At 38.8% G+C, this 19,793-nt stretch overlaps 1 pseudogene; it reads right to left on the reverse strand.

Annotated features, from left to right (window-relative positions):
• Positions 1 to 19,793, reverse strand: part of LOC121321629 — a 199,183-nt pseudogene that overhangs the window by 149,473 nt on the left and 29,917 nt on the right.

Below are 19,793 nucleotides of genomic sequence, written 5' to 3' on the forward strand. Positions count from 1 at the left end.
TCTTGTTGTGGGGTAAGCTCTCTGCTACATCCCTGCACTATAAACAACTCTTAATGAGAGCTGCTCCCACCAGAGTATTTACTGATGTTATTTTACCAGTGTGAGAGAGAGTGCACATCATTAGGCGATATGATTTTCTGGAAAGATATGTAGGTGGAACTTACTTACTTTAAAAGGGTAAGTACTTGCTGATATTTGACTTTGCTGCCGTGTATTTCTTCCTACATACAGTACTGTACGATATACTTTTTGTTGTTTTGTTTCAGGCATATTAAGTAAAAAATGTGTTTATTGGGCCATACAGCACTTCTTTTGGAATACTAATACTTGTTGTCCAGTGCAATGTTTGCACTACTTTTTGTATTTTTTTTTCTCCTTGGTGCATAATCAAGGCAGTTATGGTCTCGCCATGTGACTGATAAATGGATGGATTTTTTTTTCAATAAGGACATTCAAATGTGTTGTTTGGTATCACTTTATGTAAGAATCCAGTATTTAGCCAAACAGAGATATAGCTCCATTTCCCTGTTCATAAAAATTCAAATTCCCCGACCTTATGTATTGTGTATATACAGTATGGGGACGTGGGCATTTATAACCCTTTACAATGCACTCCCCCAGGTTTATCATTATAAAAATAATATGCCTGGGAGTTGCCAGGGAAAACAAGTGGCAGCATCCTTGTTATCTTGGGCAGGAGTTCCTCAGAAAGAGCAGTCTGTTTATATACTTACAAGATGAGGAAGCCTGTATCACATTACCTCCTCAGACGCTATTACGAAAGCTGCCTGGATCATGGTTTTGAAGAGCTTTGTGTTTTTTAAGGAGTGGAGCGAAGGAGTGAGGAATGTATTAGTAGGGTTTGGGTTTGAGTCCATTGCTCTTATCAGTCATTGTTATGGGCAAATAAATTCTAAAAAAAAACATGCATAAAATAAACACTAGACTAAGTCAGGGCACCCACGGAAGGTACTGCGGTTCGGACACCGAGAATGTGCACATGACGCAGGGCTCAGGTCTCGCCGTGTCGTAAATGCCGTATCAATGTTGTAAAGTCGAAGCAGGATAATAGTGCAAAACAGTCATAAGTGCCATGTGTCATAAATCGTAGGGTTGTATGTTGTGGATCACCTGTATGTATATTCCAATGCTTGAATCAGTTACAGATCCCCAGTTATCCTGCCAAAGCACTGTTTAATGTCATATTGTGTAATTAGTATTTTTTATAATTACAGCTTAAAACACAATCCTTACATGTTAGTAAAAAGTAAAGGGTCAGAGATGAGACTGTACAAGGCCATCCATCTGCCTCAAAGAATCAATGAATCAATGCCAGCCAAAGAAAATGATCCTGTAGCCGTACATCATTTCTGTCAGCTCTGGGTGATCAAACTTAGCCAGGGCATGGAGACATTGAGCCAGTTAGTCAGGTAAAACAGAAATCAGCAATGAATTCACTTTATCAAACACTGTTCTGCTGTGAGAACTGCAAGACAGAAAGGACAGAGCCAGAGGGGTCATGTGTAAAGTGCACTGAAGCATTTCAATTGCAAATTAATATGGTAGAGCGCACTGTCGGGTTATCAAAGGTCAAAGTAAAAACCAATTTGATTCAGCAATGACAGCACATTATCTTTCTTTTCTTCACTAATCCTTTGACTTATTTTAATAATAAAAAGAGGACATGTAGATTGCATTGTTCTACTGCACATGGATGAACGAATAAGACATTTAAAATAGATCAATAATTTGGGTGTTTTGTCACTTGATGTTGCCAGCATTTTACAAAATGAATGAATAATATAATTATTCAGTATGTTCTGGATGTAGGCAACTGGTGGAAAATGTTCTGTACAACAACAATAATAAAGACCATATTAGGTGTTTACCTGATCATCTCAAAAAACTGATTCTAACATTTTAACACTATGATTTTTTGTAAGAGAATCTTAGGTTTTCCCAGTTAAGAAGAAGCTCCTTAAGACAAATATCTACATTCTTTAAACTGCTCACAGTCCCGTCCCAGAACTACTGGTACCGGCAATCGAGGACATAATCCTACCCGCACCTGCGTCACCTGCTGGCCAATAGTCATACACACATTGATCCTGGGATAACAGCGGACATCCCCATGAATACATTTAATATGCACCTGTCCCAATATGCGTTTATGCCCCGGTGAGATTAGGCTCTCCTGTACCAGAGACTGACTACACCCTGAGTCCAAGAGAGCCTGGGTTTTTGTACCATCCACTGTCACAGGAATAACAAAACCCGGGTGCTGAAGTGACTGAAGTAATTGAACGCGCCTACCTGGTCGGCTGAGGTCACACTCCATCACGGGGCAGTCCCGGGAGAGGTGGCCCACCTCCCTGCATGTCCAACACCGAAGTTTTGGAAAGAGGGGGAAACACTGGAGCCATAAAAGGGGCTCGCCGATAAGGCGTCCGCGCGAGACCCCACCCTGCCCCAGTTCCCGGGCCGGGAGCTCCCGCCAACACCCCCCGACCAAATCCTGGACTACCCCTTCCCCCCAGTCCCTTCGCCCTTTCCGGGGCCAGTTGAGGGGACGATCCAGTAGCCGCACTCCTCCCGGGCAGTTTCGCAGGCGTTGGTTCCGCTGCCTGGTACTGCTCGGCAAGTTCAACCGCCCAGTCCAGCGTGTCTGGTGCCTGCCGCTGGACCCACAGCCGAGGTCCCGGGGCTAGACACTCCAGGAAGCGCTCCACCACGATCATCTCCACCACCCTGGCTTTGGTGTTCAGCTCCGGGTTCAACCAACCCAGGGCGTAATCCTTCAGACGGTGAGCGATGGCTCGTGGGTGCTCCCCTACTGCAAACTGCTCCTCTCGGAATTTCTTCCGATACCCCTCCGGTGTGGCCCCCACGCGATTAAGGATGACGGTTTTCAGCGTGGGGTAATCCATCATCCGATCCGGGGACAGCGTTCTCGCTGCTGCTTGCGCCTCCCCCGTGAGCTGAGGAAGCAGGTAACTAGCCCACTGGGCTGGATCCCACCCGGCCGAGGTCGCCATGGCCTCAAACACCTCTAAATAGGCGTGGGGTCGATCCTCGGCCGTCATTTTTGTGGGGCGTTGTAACTGGGGGTCTGGAGCTGCGGATCTAGCCGCCCCCTGCACTGCTGCAGTGAACGTCTGGCGCAGGAGGTCCATCATCGCAGCAAACTGTGTAGCATCCATGGCTCGTCTGCTCCTTCCGTGGATGCACTGCTTGGGGCAATGCCAGTGAATCTCACTTCTGACACCACGTGTGGAAGGGGTGTGGGTAATTCAATGACCAGGAGACAGACAGGTGTAACGAAAACACCACACAGGTGCCCAGTTTTATTTCAGAGGCGCATTGGGTTTCTTTAGCCCGCAGAGGGCACTGTTGGTCCGTGGTCTGCTTACCAACTATGGTAAACAGAACCACGGGAATACCAAGCAAGGGTAAACAGTTCAGGCGCATTCGCAGGTGCTTCAAAACAATACTACAAAAATCGAAGGCACAAAGAAACAGGAAAAATAAAACAGTAACAAAACTACAAAGAAAGGTGTTGCACTCTGCAGCAATATCCCGGTCACCGCTGCCCGTGCGACCCGGATCACAGTCCTATGCTGCCGGCTACCTAGCCTGCTCAGCTATCCTTATTCAGGGATCTGCCCAAGGGTTCCCCTCCCTCACTGTCTCGCTCTGAACCTCCGTTCCGTTCCGTTTGGTTGTGGACCAGCGTTTCCGCGCACTCTACGCGTTTAAAAGGGCAGATCTGAGGAAACAACACAGCGTTAATTTATAGGGCTAACAATCTCCCAAGATGCGCCTCTCAGCCATTCAGAGAGGGGGAAAGTCCAGACACCCACTTTCCCACCTCCCCGTGTCACTGCCATGACTCACAGGCGGTTGTTGGACGACTGTCGCCCTCTTCCTGCAGCCTGTGAACACACCAGCAGAGTCAGCACAGATCTCTCCCTGTTACAGATGTGCTTGATTTTCTGTCTGCCTTTCTCCTGCCTTTGCAGCTTTGTTTAGAAAATATTGTTTGCTAAATATGTTAGTGACATGGTCTTGAAATCTAAATGTTATATATTTATGTTGTATACAGTCATTTTCAAACATACACTGGCAGTGTGTTAAACAGTTAAATATATTAGAATGAACTATGATGGCCTACTGTTTTCTTTTCTCTGTTGGCTAGTAGGATAAATGCATTTACCAGCCGAATTAGGGTAAACCCTGTTTAGACTGCACATCTCTAGACAGTACATCAGCAGCTACAAAATGTTACAGTAGGCTACTGGCATCTTAAAATGCACAAGTAAATACAAGAAAAATTATCTCATGTGTTAAAATAATCGCATAATCTTTTGTGTATAGCTAACATTGAACCGATTTTGGCACTCACATACATTGTAGGAGCAACACATTACAGCTCAGACTACTGTAATTTACATAGCATTTCATTTTGTATAATACAAGGTCATTGGAAATCTGCAGCATATTTTTTTTTTAGACAAAGAAATACTACACTATGCCAATTTGTTTTTCCATTTACCCTTTTTGTACATATTTAAAAATATTGTTTAATAATGCAATTTTTTTACTTCATTATATTCTTGTAAATGTCTAGTGATATTACAGTACCTTGGACACTCATCAAACAAAATATAATTCTATAATATAATAGGGTTATATTGCACACCTTGTATATCACACTCACAGATACAATCTTATTTAAATTTGCATTGCCACCTCTAACTTTAAACACTCACAAATCACAAAATGTCTAATTCAGCAGGCATCATTATAGATGATGGCAGAAAACTGATATATATAGTCTATTGGACTTCATTAAACCTTGGTTTTAAAATCTGTTTTTGTTAAAACACCATCACATGACAGAATATGCTTTGCTGTATAGCCCCCAAAGTTCTTAACAGCAGTCTATATTTATAGCAATGGTACATATTCTCATTGTAACTGCTATGACCTAAACTGACCTTCTCATCTTTTACATCACAAAGAAAAAATATGACAGGAGCCCTCTTTCCTCAGCTTTCTGAAAATGAGCTTCAGCAAATTGTAAATGAAAAAGACCCTGAAAACACACAAGTTGCACTAAAAACATCTATTGCCATTTCCTCCTTCAGCAATAATTCTAGTCCAAAAACACAGGCTTCGCCATGGAGAAATGAACTCCTCAAGACCTGAACTGCCTTCTGTGAGAGTTGTACGCTATATAAGCACATACAGACTAGATATTTTGGGTTTTATGTAAAACTATACGCCTCAACTCCAGTACATATTTATATAATGTTTCTTTAGTTTCTATTTGAAACAATAACTTAAAACTGCAAAGCTGTCAGGTATCCCTTTGATATATTGTAGTTTTTTTTTTTTTTTTTTTGTTTTGTTTATATTACTGATCACATTTCTAATGATTTTAGATAAAAGGGATGCCTTAGACAATGAAAGATAACCTGAGTGTTCACAGCAGTATTAATACATGGATCACTGTAATTTACTGAAGATCATCAAGTGCTTCCCCAGGAGTTCCAGATGCTGACATTGGCTGAATCTTGGCTCCTCCAATGCCCTGTGCAGCATTGGAAATAGCAGTGAGAGCATTCTGCATTTCGTTACAGACAGAGTCCCTGCTGGATTTCGAAGAAGCAACATCGGGATGCTCAAGGCAAGCTGAAGAGGTTGAGTAAAACAATGCTGATTTTTGTTTCAGTGAGGCCCGTGCACCTGCTATCTCATCACGCTGATCAGGGGATTTCAGATCCTTAAAAAGAATGGAAACAGCAAACATCAAAGGAGAACAACCTAGGTAAATAAACCAAGAAAAGAACTGGGTTTAAGTGAAGCAAAACATTTGGGATGCTTGTACATGAAGAGCACTATGAGTACCATTTGATCTGATTTCACAACAATAAGAGATTTCGGGCCTATTCAATTGATCTAAACGGTGGGAGATCTATATACTGCCTTAGTTTAAACCGCTGGCCTTTGTTTTTACAGACCAAAAAATGCACTGTTAGATGTTTTATTTTCATAACCTTAGTACACTGGTTTTTACTATCTAGGTGGCAGGATTTAGGTTCACCACTGCTTGGATCAATTGACAGACCCTGTAGCAGACTGAAATGATTGTTTTAAACATAGAAGGATAAAGATATACTTGATATATTTATAAAATCTGTGTCTAAATCACTGTAACCCCAGCTCAATGACCATTCGCACATATGGCAAAACAAACAAGCCACGAAAACACTGGGAGCGTTTAGTAACTGAGCCGCTCAGAGCAGCTCAGTGAAAGAGCCCACTTAAATGGCAAGCTCACTTCCTCTCCTACTGGGCAGTTCAGAGCTGCAGGTGATCCGAGTGAGTGAAAAAATTATCACTCTGAGCTGCTCAGTTACTTAACGCACCCAGTATCGACAAATAAACAAAATGAAATAACAATATGAACATATCTGCATTAGCATCTACTTTACCGCATTTGATATTTTAAGTAACATATATGTTGACACACTGTCCTAAAGTGTTGTGTTTACACACTATAGCCTAATGATGCTTTTACTCTCACTTCAATCTGGTAAACTCACTGAAGCAAAGTGTCTGCAGGCCTGTTTGTTTAAAGTCCAGGATAAGTTGCTGGTGAAGAAGCAGCCGTTTTGGTAAAAAAAAAAAAAAAAAGTTATAATAATAATTTATTAGTACATTACGACATAAGTGAATGCTGGCGGACTCAAGTCAGTCAATTAAAAATGCTACTTTGTGGATGAAAAACAGTGCACACTCAAAATTGTATGTGCAATCACCTTTTTACAATCTAATTAAGTAAAAACAGGACAAGAAAACCATGTTCCTTCCGCAAGGCTAGTTTCATACATCATATCCCATTACACTTTCCCTTCATTTATTTACTGCTTTCTAGATCATTAGTCAACAGGGCTGACAGGAAGGCTGTTATATCCATAATAGAAATGTCTCTTTTCATAAGTTTAAGTTAATTAGTATCTACAGGAGTTAATAAGGATTTTAACACAAGGCCAAAAAAATCAATAAATAACTTTCCACTTTCCATTAATTCTTGCGCTTGCACTGAACACTAATGGAGGTTTCAGAACATTGCTTTCAAGTTTATTTATACCTGTTTATTTATGCTATTACTTATTAATCTTATGGATCAAAGCAGCTATGTTTGGTTGTGCAGTGTGCACACAGCAAAGTGGATTCCTGCATTCCTCATAATGGCAGTGGCAGGTTTTGCTCTGTATTAGATATATAACTGTATATGGTTTATTTATGTTTTAAAGGCAAAACATTTGAAAGATTCCAAATTATCCAAGTAGAAACTCTGAAATATATGTATGATCTATGGTCGACTAATGTTGTAACGAGCCTACATACCCCCACAAAAAAAAACTAAAAAACATTGTAAACCATTTACATTTCATATTTGTACTGGTTAGCCAAGACCTGTAGCAGCTTTGAGTCTTTGTGACTGACTATCCTAAAATACACTTACAAATATTTTAGAGGTTCATGTGTGCAATAAATCAAACAAGACTGCAACTCTCCAGGGCAGAACAAGCTAACAGATGAGACAAAACAGGGAACACTACAGACAGTCTACCATCTCTGGTGATTCAATGTATTTCATTCCAATACAGTAAATGTTTTTTCGAAATCCCTGGTATGACAAGTTTGCACCAGTATATTTAATCTAACTTTCCTAAATGTGACAGCTATTGTTCTGCTCAGCAAAAAAAAAAAAAGATACATTTGATGCTTTTGACCTTACTTTCAGGCTGAGATTCAAATGACTTTCTTGTATGTGTTCTAATTAGGCTTGTGGACCATTCTGACCAGTACTCAGTCATTAGTGTAGTTATAGGTATTAATTATACAGTGAAACTCATGAGAAAACAACACAGCGTTAGAGCTACTTCGTGCAAAAGAAGATCACTGTCACCTACACAACCTATATCCACTTTGTGTAAAAATGTGTGGCGTGCATTCCTAATTGCAAAGAATATTTCTCTTAATCAGCTCTTTGGATTTTTTCAGTTTGGCTTAAGGGGAGAGCAAAATCATCACCAGGCAGTTATCTCATGGCGAAGCAGATATCATTAAATGCTCATGTAATTGGAGCATGTCATGTAGCATTGCTAGGCAACTTTAAAGATTAAATTGTAATATCTTCTGTATGTCTGTTTGTGACACAGGCAGAATGATTCTTGATGATGAATCTCCCTCCTGACCTGTGAGGGCGCTGTGTAAAGGGAACAGAGTTAGGCAGAAGTCAGCCACCTAGAAAGGGGGTGGAGCTACGGTACACTAAATCATCGACCCGGCTGGGAAACAATGTGGAAGCCGTGGACTGGAGGAGCAGTTGCAATCGTTAACCAAAGTGGTGAGATTGGCAGTATATAAAGGGATGCAGAAAGGTGATCTGTTCCTTTGTTATGGTTAACCGGAAGGAATCCTGTGAAAGTATCATGAGTTTTGTTTGTTTGTCGTGTTTAAAAATTCTACTTGTTTGTTATTATTAGACTACTAACACGATCCAGAGCTGTCACTACAGGCCAGCACTAAACCCGGACAACACTACACCTTGGTCACGAATAAATTGTAAATCACTCTGGACTTGTAAATGTGTGTCTTTGTGTGTGTTCTACTGTGTTTAATATTGACAAACTATGTCTTATTATTTCAGGACTGCAACCCGTTGTTTTGGAGCAGTGCAACCCACATTGCTGTGTATTGCCTGGGATTATTCTTTGTGGTTGCCAGACCAGGATTATAACAATAAAACCTGTTTGGATAGTGAACTTTGTTGTCTGTCTTCTGTTTCACAATCACATCATCATTACACCTGCACACTGCAAACCACTTTGCCCCACTGTTTAAAAAAAAAAAAAGATATATGTAAAACATCCTTTGGAACTCAATAAAACCTTGCTTACTATAGCATTCATTTATTTTAATTGTAATTATTTAATTTGAAGAAAATTACTTCACCACTTTGGTAACAGTTCTAATATTTTAAATCAATTTCAGATTATAATGTATCTTTTAAATATTGTAAAAAAAAAAAAAAAACTCTATGTACAGGCTGCATGCTGTATACGTGGGCAGTTATATTCTATATTGTTTTTGAGTGGTATACAAGGGATGTAGCCCAAGCTGAACCATGTATGTTATACAAAAGATGTACGTTATATACTGAGGTTTACAGTAAATGTCACAGTCATTTTATACAGGGTGTCAACATCAAGGTGTCAATTTCAAGGACAATTCTATGCATACTGTGGTTAAAATCTACATTATAAAACAAATACTTCTAGAAATAAAACTACTGTGTGGCTGCAGACACAGAAAGAGGTGCAAACTAAAAGCATCCTCAATCACACCCATTGGACCAACAGGGGAACACAAATAAAGACTGGGTCTACTGAAATGAACCTTGAAATGTGATTATTTTATTATTATTCAAGATTTTATGTTTTAATACATTTTAAAATATCCGGTTATTCTTCAGAATATAATTACAGTAAACTAAATAGCACTACGTCTCTGAGGAGGGAAAATGAAAGAGCAGTAAAACTCTTAAGCTCCCACTGAATGTTAAAATATTTGTACGTGACAGATTTAATACAGAACTGAGAATTGATGGGTTCCAGCAGTTGCACTACAGGCTTATAAATCCTTCACAGTGCTGCAAAATCTATACAGGGAAGAACAGAGGTGTAATTTACAGCAGTGCCATTTGTCAGGAAAAAAAGCTGCACTGTGAAGAGTTCTACAGTTCAACAGGAAAATAATAATAAAGAATAATACAATATCATTAGAGAATGGACCGAGGCACACACATTTCAGCCACTACATTTTACATTTGCATTATCCTTGTTAATATTCTGCAGCTACAAAGAGATGCACCAATGCATATAACTGAGTCAGTGTTTCAGTAATTGCTGCACAATAAAGTCAGCAAGTCCTGAAATTGCGTATTCAGATAACCTGCTAACCAATCACACAATTGAGATCAAGAACCGTAATAAACATAAGAAGTTTTTTGAAACAACATAAGGTTATTTATGGCCAGAAAACTTGACCCATTTCAGTGTATGGTCAAGTTCAGTTCTGATGCTGAGCCTTTTTTTCCTTATACAACAGAAAGAGTCCTGGAACAAATAAATGCATTATTATTATTATTATTATTATTATTATTATTATTATTATTATTATTATTTAGTAGTAGTATTATTAGTATAGTAGTAGTAGTAGTAGTAGTAGTATTATTAATAATAGCACTGAACCACAAACACATTGGCCAGCTGAACTATGATATGGTGCCTACAAATCCCGATCTGTCTAAGCAACTGTGCTCTTGTAAGGTTTAATAACTTTTTATGATCTTGCCAAATTAGAATTGATCAACCACAAGGATATATGTTCTTCCATCAGTGGACTGTTTATTTGTAATTAAAAAAGACCAATCCAATCTGAAATAAGAAAAACAATACTAGAGATGCTGTGCTGTAACTGAACTTTAGTTTGTGTTGGCCAAGAACTATCAATTCTCTTTTTATTACAGTGTTTCTCGATTGCTAATACACTTTTAATGAAACTGGGGTCCACTTGATCTCCATCATAACCTAGTGAGCACAATAGTACTCTTTTTTGCAAAACAGTAAGTCATTTCTCATTGCTTTCACACACAATGCAAATGTTAAGCACATTTTTGCAAAACAGTAAACACAACTCTCTACAAAAGATGCAAAACCCAGTTGAGTAAATCACATCAAACAAAATTAAAACATTTGGTCACAGCTGATGCAAATTACGCCCATGAATGTGAACCTCTTCTGCACGTGTGCAAAACTTCTTTGCACAATTGTTCAATCAGCAATCTGTCCTTATTCATGCATAAGAGGTCACCTCTGAGTTGCTGTTTGCAAGAATGGACCAAGTAAGAGGCCGAGGGCAAGGGCAAGGACAAAGCAGAGGTAGAGGGGCTCATACAGGAAGAGGGGTTCAGATGCGTGGTGGTGGAGTAGCTCAAAGGGGAGTACAAAGAGCTAATGTTTCAGACGAAATTCATGCCACAGTTATTGACCATGTTGTCAATTATGGCCTTTCCATGAGAGAGGCTGGGCAGCGGGTCCAGCCCAATCTCAGCAGATCAACTGTGGCATCAACAGTAAGAATATTCAAGAATGAGAACAGGTAAGTTACAATGCTATACCACACTGTATTTCAGTATTACTCTACTGTATACAGTAAAATATATGTGTAAAACAGTTGTTCTGTCAATGCCCTTCATGTCACCATCAAAATGTCACAGTTTGTACATATTTACTGTATTTATACTGTATTTATAGAAGGCAACCACACGCTGGTGGCAGAGGTAAAGTCTTCACTGCGGCACAGGAGGCTGCCATAGTGGATATGGTTGTTGCCAACAATTTAGGGTTTGTCACTGTAATGCCTTTTCGTACAGTAAAACATTGCATTGCATGAAGCTGGAATATTTTACAGTGTATTTACTTTATGTATACATAAATACTGTGTTTCTATTGTATTTCTATCTTCGAGAATAATGTAGCTTGAAGCAAATGCAACACCCCATACATTCATTTATGTGGATGAAGCCGGCTTCAACCTTTCAAAAGTAAGGAGACGAGGGAGGAACCTCATTGGTAAGAGGGCCACAGTAAACGCGCCAGGGCAAAGGGGTGCAAACATCACCATGTGTGCTGCTATCTCCAGCGATGGTGTTCTTTGCCACATCCCTACAATTGGCCCATACAATACAGAACATCTCCTCAGATTTCTTGATACACTGCACCAGAGAGTGGTACAACCAGAAGAGAGAGGGCTGATGAGGCCTGACATGTCCCGCTTCGTCATCATATGGGACAATGTTGCTTTCCACCACTCCCGTCTGGTTACTGAATGGTTTGCAGCCCACCCACGAATGATGATGCAATTTCTCTCTCCGTACTCTCCTTTTTTCAATCCAATCAAGGAATTCCTCTCTGCGTGGAGGTGGAAAGTTTATGACTACTGTCCACATGACCAGATGTCCCTCCTAGATGCAATGAATGCCAGTTGTGTGGCAGTCACTGCAGAGGACTGTCAAGTGTTGATGAGCCATGCAAGGAGTTTTTTTCCTCGCTGCATTGCGAGGGAAAACATCCAGTGTGATGTTGATGAAAACATGTGGCCTGATCGACAAGAACGAATGGACTGAATGTGTCATTTTGGCCAACGTGTTTCAGTTTGGGGCTGCGTGTTAATTGTTTTGAAAAAGTGAATTCTATTTGGACAAATATGCTCAAGCAATCGAGAAAAACTATAAAACCGCACAAAATTATATCGTATGTTCATTTTTCTGATAGCTGATCATATGAAAGGAACCTATTTGAAAAATAACGTATCAGGCCATTTATATGAGAATTTGACCCACTTGGCCAGGTTCCTAAAGATATTTTTGATGCTGTGAGCATTTTTCTTTTCTGAAGGAAAAAAAAACACAATACATAACTCAAACAAATAAGGGCTACTTATAAGCACGTATGTTGTATATTTTTTGGTTTGATAATTCTCCTAGGTGCATTGTTCCTCAATGCAAATGTAAAAGCTATCAAGCCCACCATGTGCTGTATTCAGAAAGCATGCCAATATATGCATCTGTGTGCTAAGGCTTTCTGAATACATTCCTTTGTTGTTGTTTTTCTCAATCATAGTCTCTACTTTTTGGATTGGCTACTTTTTAGTTTGTTTATTTTCCAAAACATAAGAAAGACTGGTATCAAATGACTTCCTTATCCCACAGCACCATCATTTGGTTTATTTTATAATGAACACAAAAGGCAGACTAATGTTTGTTTTATGATGTGAATGTCATTGGGAGAAATGAATGCAGTCATGCAAGAGGAGAATCACTGTGAGTAAAGAATACCTCACCCTCAAAGTCCCATTGCTGCTTCAGGTATATAGTGATTTTTAAACTTAAAGAGAATGAGACTTATCTTCCCATCCCTTTAGCTTCATAAGGTTTTCCATAATACCATTTCAAATCCTGGAGGGGTAAATAGAACAGGACAGGATGTGGCTCACATTCTCTCAGGAAGCACTCAGGTTTTATAGACTATCTTTATTAAGCATGACAACCAACAAGCACCAACCAGAGCTGAGCTTATTAATAGCACTCAATCAAAGTAGGGATCATAAACATTACCTTGCCTTTACTTTCCAATCCTATTTTAAGTGACATAGAACAGTTGTGGCACGAGGCTCCACAAACACAGTTACATAATCATCTTGCTGGGGTCCAACAACATATATCTCATCATATATCCTTTAAAAAAATACTACATTGTTGCCAAGGTCTAGGAGTAAATTCTGATTGTTAAAGCTATAAAGTATATAAAATGCTGTCTGTTTGGTTGGTCGGCGCATTAGTGATGTGCAGTTCTTGAATGATTTGTTCTTTCTGAACGGCTCATTACAGTGAATCAAAGGAATCGTCAGAATTCTGTTTGAATTGATTGATTTGATTCACTGTATCAAACATGCTACGTGACATGAGCTCAGTTACCAGCCCAACAACTCATGAAATGATTTAGAAATGACTTGTTCTGAAATTTCCAACTCAAGTCTACTCAGAGCCCACATATGTACATAACACTTTTAAATTTTGTGTTATTATTTACTCCATAGCATTATAGCAGTTGGGGACATGAGGTGCATTAATTCAAGTGTCATCCAGCTACTAAAAAAAACAAGTTGAAGTTATGTAAATGTACCTTTCTACTAATTGTCAGATGTTTACTTATTATTTTGAACTGTGCGTGGTGCGTGCTGAGCGCTGCTAATTTCATAGTCAGGGCTGCCTTGCCTTTTGCTGTTCTTGTCTCTGATTCGTCGTAACCAAGTGGGTTTACATATTATTGTTGAAAAAGTTTTTAACCTTAATCCCAAATCTGCCATGTTGGCCCCAAATGCTCTATAGATTTGTACATTTTGCAAACCCTATGCTCTCATCTCTGTAAATCGCCTTGGAAAAAGGCGTCTGCTAAATAAACAAATAATAATAAATAAACAATTTAGGCACTAAATAGAAGATGACTAATGACACTTTTTAAAATTGATTTTGCTGTGAAACAGGAATGTTAATATAACTGTCCTCTGCCTTTGGCAAAGTAATACTTTTACACAGTTTTGTGGGGAACTAGATAGGAGACCGTTGAGAAAGGTACTACATGTAGAACTACAAAACAGCATGTTACTTGTCAAGCATTTTAAATTGGCAGGGATGGGGTTAATTTCCCCTACCTGCCTGGGTTTATTATGTTCAGGTGGCTGGGGTTGATTAGTTGATTAAATGATTAACTTAATTAATGATCAATCAGCACCCAGCCACCTGACATAAAAGGAGGCCTCTGCTTCTCATTTAGGAGGAGGGAGCTGAGGAAGCAGGTTGGTGTTTGTGGGTTTTTGTGATTTGTGAATTCTACATCCAGTGAAGGCATTGCCCAGCCTGGAAACCTTTATTTTTTTGTTTAAATCCCTTTATTTTGCCCTTGTGCACTTTTATTTTGCGTTATTTATAAGAAAATAGTTATTTTTTTGAACTTCAGACTGTCCCTGGGCCTCTACCCACTCGCCAGCCTGCCACAAGCATACACAATTCAACAAGGTAGTGCTTATCCAATTAAGGCACTTGTGTGCTGGAGTACAGGGTGTATCATATGACCTGGAGGTTGCTGTGGTTTGAATCCAGGTCAGGCTCAGCTTAAGGTTTACAGGCAGCTCTGTACTGGCCTTTAACTTCCTGTGGGTTGGAAGGACAATCATCTGGAACAGATGACCTCATTGAGCAGATGGACTTCTTTGCATCACCGAATCTCAGCGACCCTACTGGTCAGATGTCCCACAGGTCCAGACTTCCCAGACTGGGCCCTTGGCTCCAGGGAATATTAGCTTGGTAACATCTGTTGCTTTGGTTCAGCAGGTGAAAAGAGACGATTGACTTGACAGTGACAAAGGAGGTTTGAATTTGAAGTGGATATTTCAAACTGGGTTGATGGGAGCACATGGGGCAATGCAGAAATCCCTGTGGGCCACCAGTCAAGATCGACAACTCACTATAAACAGGATTTGAACCAGCACACAGGAAGACTGATGATTGTAAGACACTGACAATTACTTGGAGTGGATTGCCACATTTTCACAAGCCCTTTGTTTCAATTCTGCATGAACTAAAGGTGGGATTAAATCATTGGCAAGTACAGAATACATTGCAGGTTCTGGTGTAATTTATATGGTCCAGTGGTTGAAGAAACAGGCTTGTAACTAGGAGGTTACAAATCCTAGCTCAGCTACTGATTCACTGTGTGACCCTGAGCAAGTCACTTAACCTCCTTGTGCTCCGTCTTTCAGGCGAGACATTGTTGTAAGTAACTCTGCAGCTGATGCATAGTTCACACAACCTAGTCTCGTACCTTGTAAAGCGCTTTGTGATGATGGTCCACTATGAAAGGCGCTATATAAAAATAAAGATTATTATTATTATAATGAGGGATAGAAAATGTGTGGGTCCTTCTCCTCTTTCAAAGAGTTAAGTCACCTGTCTGTACTGCAGAGTAACTAACTGTTTCAAGTTATAACCTAACCATTGACCACAAATTGAAAGAGCTATAACCTTAGGAACATTTACAACATCTATCCAGCACAGAACTATCTGCTGAACAAAAGCAAAACATGTTTTAACCAACATTCGATGGTCATGACCTTAGAGTGAAGGGTGCCCTTTACTTTGTTTATGCTGTGAATAAAGTTTCCCATTAACATACGGATAATTAACCTTACTGAAAGACAAAAGAAACTGTAAACATAAGGCCAGACAAAGAAAAGATGGCTCCAGCCTTTTCTTGTTGGATATCAGGAGACGTGCCAGGATCAATACTTGCACCATTTAGAATGATCAATAGAGTACTTCTGCAAGACTTCTCTATCAGACAGCCTAAAACAATCCAAGAAAGCAATCACTTCTTTTTTAGCTGTTTAACTCACAGAAACTTCTATAACAACAAAATAAGTCTCCTATAGATATACAGGCTTTATACATACCAGACTTGAAATAATGACTGAAAAAAAGAATTGTGGGCTGCTTTGTAGCTTAAAACATGTTTTACTGCAGATTAAAAAGTAAATACTAGTCCTATCTATTGTTTAGGTTGTTGCATGGCAATATCACTATGTTAGGAAAATTAGACAGCAGATTGACCTTTAATCAAATTCATTTTCAAAATGTAATTACAGTTAATAGATAAGTAGTATTTAGACATACATTTTATATATGCTAAGACTGTGTTATTACATTTTTAATCAAAATACATGACATATTTTCTCATGGTAGCATGACTAAAAAAACAAGTAATTCCTAATAGACGCTTCTAGGGGCTATTTTTTTTTTGCATAAATATTTCATAGGTATTCATACAAAAAAGAAATTTGAGTTGACATTCTGTAAACCGATTACAAATTACCTAACTGTATCTCTTTATTAATAAAGCATGTAAACTCAAAAGATTGAAAGGTTTGAAAGGTCCTTTTAATGACATTTATTTTGTAAGAAGTGTCCCTATAGCTATAGTAAAAATACTAGCAATGCACTTCTATAATAAGTGTATTTTCCCCTTCAAACTCTTAAACCCCAGTTCTACTTTCTTCTTTGGGAGAAATGTTTTTGACCTCACAAATAAGAAGCTCATTCTCTTGTGGAACAAAGTTGCTTCCCTTAGAAGCCAAGCACTGACAGCTACCTCCGCTCCACTGAGTTGTAAATTCACAGCACGCCCCAGTGTGGGCATTAACCTGGCTGCAGGGAAACTGGCTGCTTCTCCTCACTGTCCCTCTGCAACAGTCACTGCAAACAGTGCCGTATGGGGCGGATGCCTACTTGAAAAGTCAACTTTTCAAGGGTATTTAAAAAGAAAAGATCCATAGCAAACTTCCCCTGATACTTTTATTTGAGGAACCTGTTTTAAAATTGCTATACAGACAGAAAGTAAGTAAGTATATGGAAATCCTCAAAATGGTATTTTAATATCAAGTAAAACAGGCGTGTTTGTAACAATCATGGGATTTATGTTAATATGCAAGCGCATCTGCTTGCTGAGCAAAAGAAATCAATCTGCGAGGAACAATAAAGAACTAACATTACCAGAACAACTAACTGTGAAGCTGAATGTATGTGAAGTGAAACAGTATAAACTAAAAGACAACTTACAACTTTTCCTGTTTTTTTTTTTTGTTATAAAAATGCTGAATCTAACAAAATATAGCATTTCGCATAAATATATAAGATACACCAAAGCTAGAACAGTTTCTGTTTTCTAAAAATTTAACTTACAAAAAAGAGAGGAAGAAGGCATACAGTACGAAGATTAAGGAAAAGATTCCTTTAGCAGGATTTGTATCATGGACTGGACCAGAAGCCAAGGAAAATGAGACAGTGGAACAGTGCATTTCAATATGTGCTAGCCCACCATTTATGGGAGTATGAATTGAACAGTGACTCAGTCAATGGAAAATTGTTTGTTACCTTCTGTAAGTAGGATACAAATTAAAAGTTTGTGACAATTGAAATAAGAGACATTGAAAATAGTATGTGATAACACGCTCTGTCCTTTCTGAGCATTCCTCAACTCCTCTGTTCATTAGAAAATTAGTTTTTAGTTCTAAAATTATACACCTGATTGGAGAAACACATATTTTTCCCATTTAAATTCTATTAACAGATGTTCAGGTTTTCAGGGCACTCTACAACATTGACAAACATGCTTAATATCTTTTTACACACGTTCAAATTCTTTGTAAAAATGTGCCTAGTGCCAAGAGTTTCTATATCAGGACAGCTTCAAAATAAACAACACCACTGGGAGATCTGTCGATTATTAATAGTACACTATTCAAGCACTGCTAATGGAGATTGACTTAAAGCTACAGGGAAATGCATGACTAATTACAGAGAGATGTGCTGACCAAGTCTTTCCCACCATTCAGATTTTTGATGTTCATGTGCCTCATTAAAACCTTTAATCTCAAACAAGATTAAACATATTTCCTTTTCTTTTTTTCTAATGGGTGTACTGTAGGATGTACAATATGGGTCCAATTGCTCAACAAAAAGCCAAGATGGTTGCTGTGTTGACTGGATTGAATCTATCTGGCAAACATTTACATGACGGATAATCACTCTCTAAAATTCACAGGAATCGTGTTGCAGAATCTGAAATCCCCACAACAGTTCTTGGATCTTCATAGTCAGACACATATGATTGTCCAGGTTTATATACTATATATATAAATAATATTATATATGGTATATAATATCATATATATATATATATAATATATATAGGTATATACGTGGTTATTCATTTGTGCATCTGCAATACCTGTCAGCTTTGTAGAGTTATTGCTATGGAAGCTCAGCCTGTCATGTATTACTTTATTAATTTAGGTTAATTAATGTATAAAGGAGTTTGGGAGTTGCAGGTCTGAGCAGACAGCTCATTTTAACTTGAACAGTCTCAAGCAGCAATTAAAGCAATCCTTCTCTAATCCCACCCATTTCACCTTACAACACAGGGTTAGGCTTCCCCAGTCTGTATTTGGGATGATTCAAATGATTTACAAAGCACACATGTGGGTGTGAAACACCATGCTAGTCTGGTTACATTTTCCCTACTAGCTCCAAAACTATTTTAAATGAGAGGTTGATCTCTGTTGGTTCAACCAGGTTAAATAAATTTGAGGGTTAGCACCTGTATTATTTACTGGAGTTTAGATTTACATTACATTTCTGGCACTACCATTTAAAACAATGACAACTGGAAGAACAGCTGCTGTTTCCCTCTTTTTGAAGGGCAGCAAGTCCAATAAGACACTACAGCGAGTTTGCATCTGATCAGCAGTCAACTGCACAGTTGGCAGCAAAGGATCTATGATAATGTGCCTCCCCTCAAGCGCCCTACGCCTAGTCGACTGTGAAACAGTTTCTCAGCCCCAAGTAGCTCCTATCTGGATGCTGTCCAAACCTCAGGACCTGAGCTGGTTTTAAGCCTGAGAGGTAGTAACCATGGGGTTTTGAACTTCTAATTGTTGGATGCAAAGTGGTAAATATACTGGTTCTCTTGAGTGTACCAAAGGCACCTAATGAATATTCAATTTCATTTTTTTTTTTCATTCCATACAGAATTAAAATTTATGGAGCAACCACATGTCAGAAGTTACATTTACCTGACAAATTTATGGCTACCCGCCTACAGCAAAAGAAAAATAATGCTTGTAATTGGGGTGTGTCAATTACTCTGAGTTGTTATTTCCTGTTTCGATTCCAACTGGGATTCTTAATTAAAGCCGACATAACTCTGTGAACGATGCAGCAGGCTTTGCAACTCAGTTTCCGTGTAGATTTCGTATAGTATGCCTTTGGAGTAGTTATCTTTAATGTTCACATCTTCAAGAAAGAGTGATTGTGTAGTTCATATTGACCTATCTGAATTAAAAATCATACTGTAGCAGTGCAGTAGAAAGCACTGCACATGAAAATGCAGAATTAAAATGTATTTGTTTTATTATTTTTGAAATATGACGGCGTAGCCATGTTATTGTGTGTTTTTGTATTTATGTAAATATATGTATATGTGCCCGCACCTGTGCATATTTATGTTTATATGTTGCGTGTTGTGTGTTAATGTTGGTGT

Source organism: Polyodon spathula, chromosome 10 (assembly GCF_017654505.1).
Source record: "Polyodon spathula isolate WHYD16114869_AA chromosome 10, ASM1765450v1, whole genome shotgun sequence".
In the NCBI taxonomy this organism is placed as follows: domain Eukaryota; kingdom Metazoa; phylum Chordata; class Actinopteri; order Acipenseriformes; family Polyodontidae; genus Polyodon; species Polyodon spathula.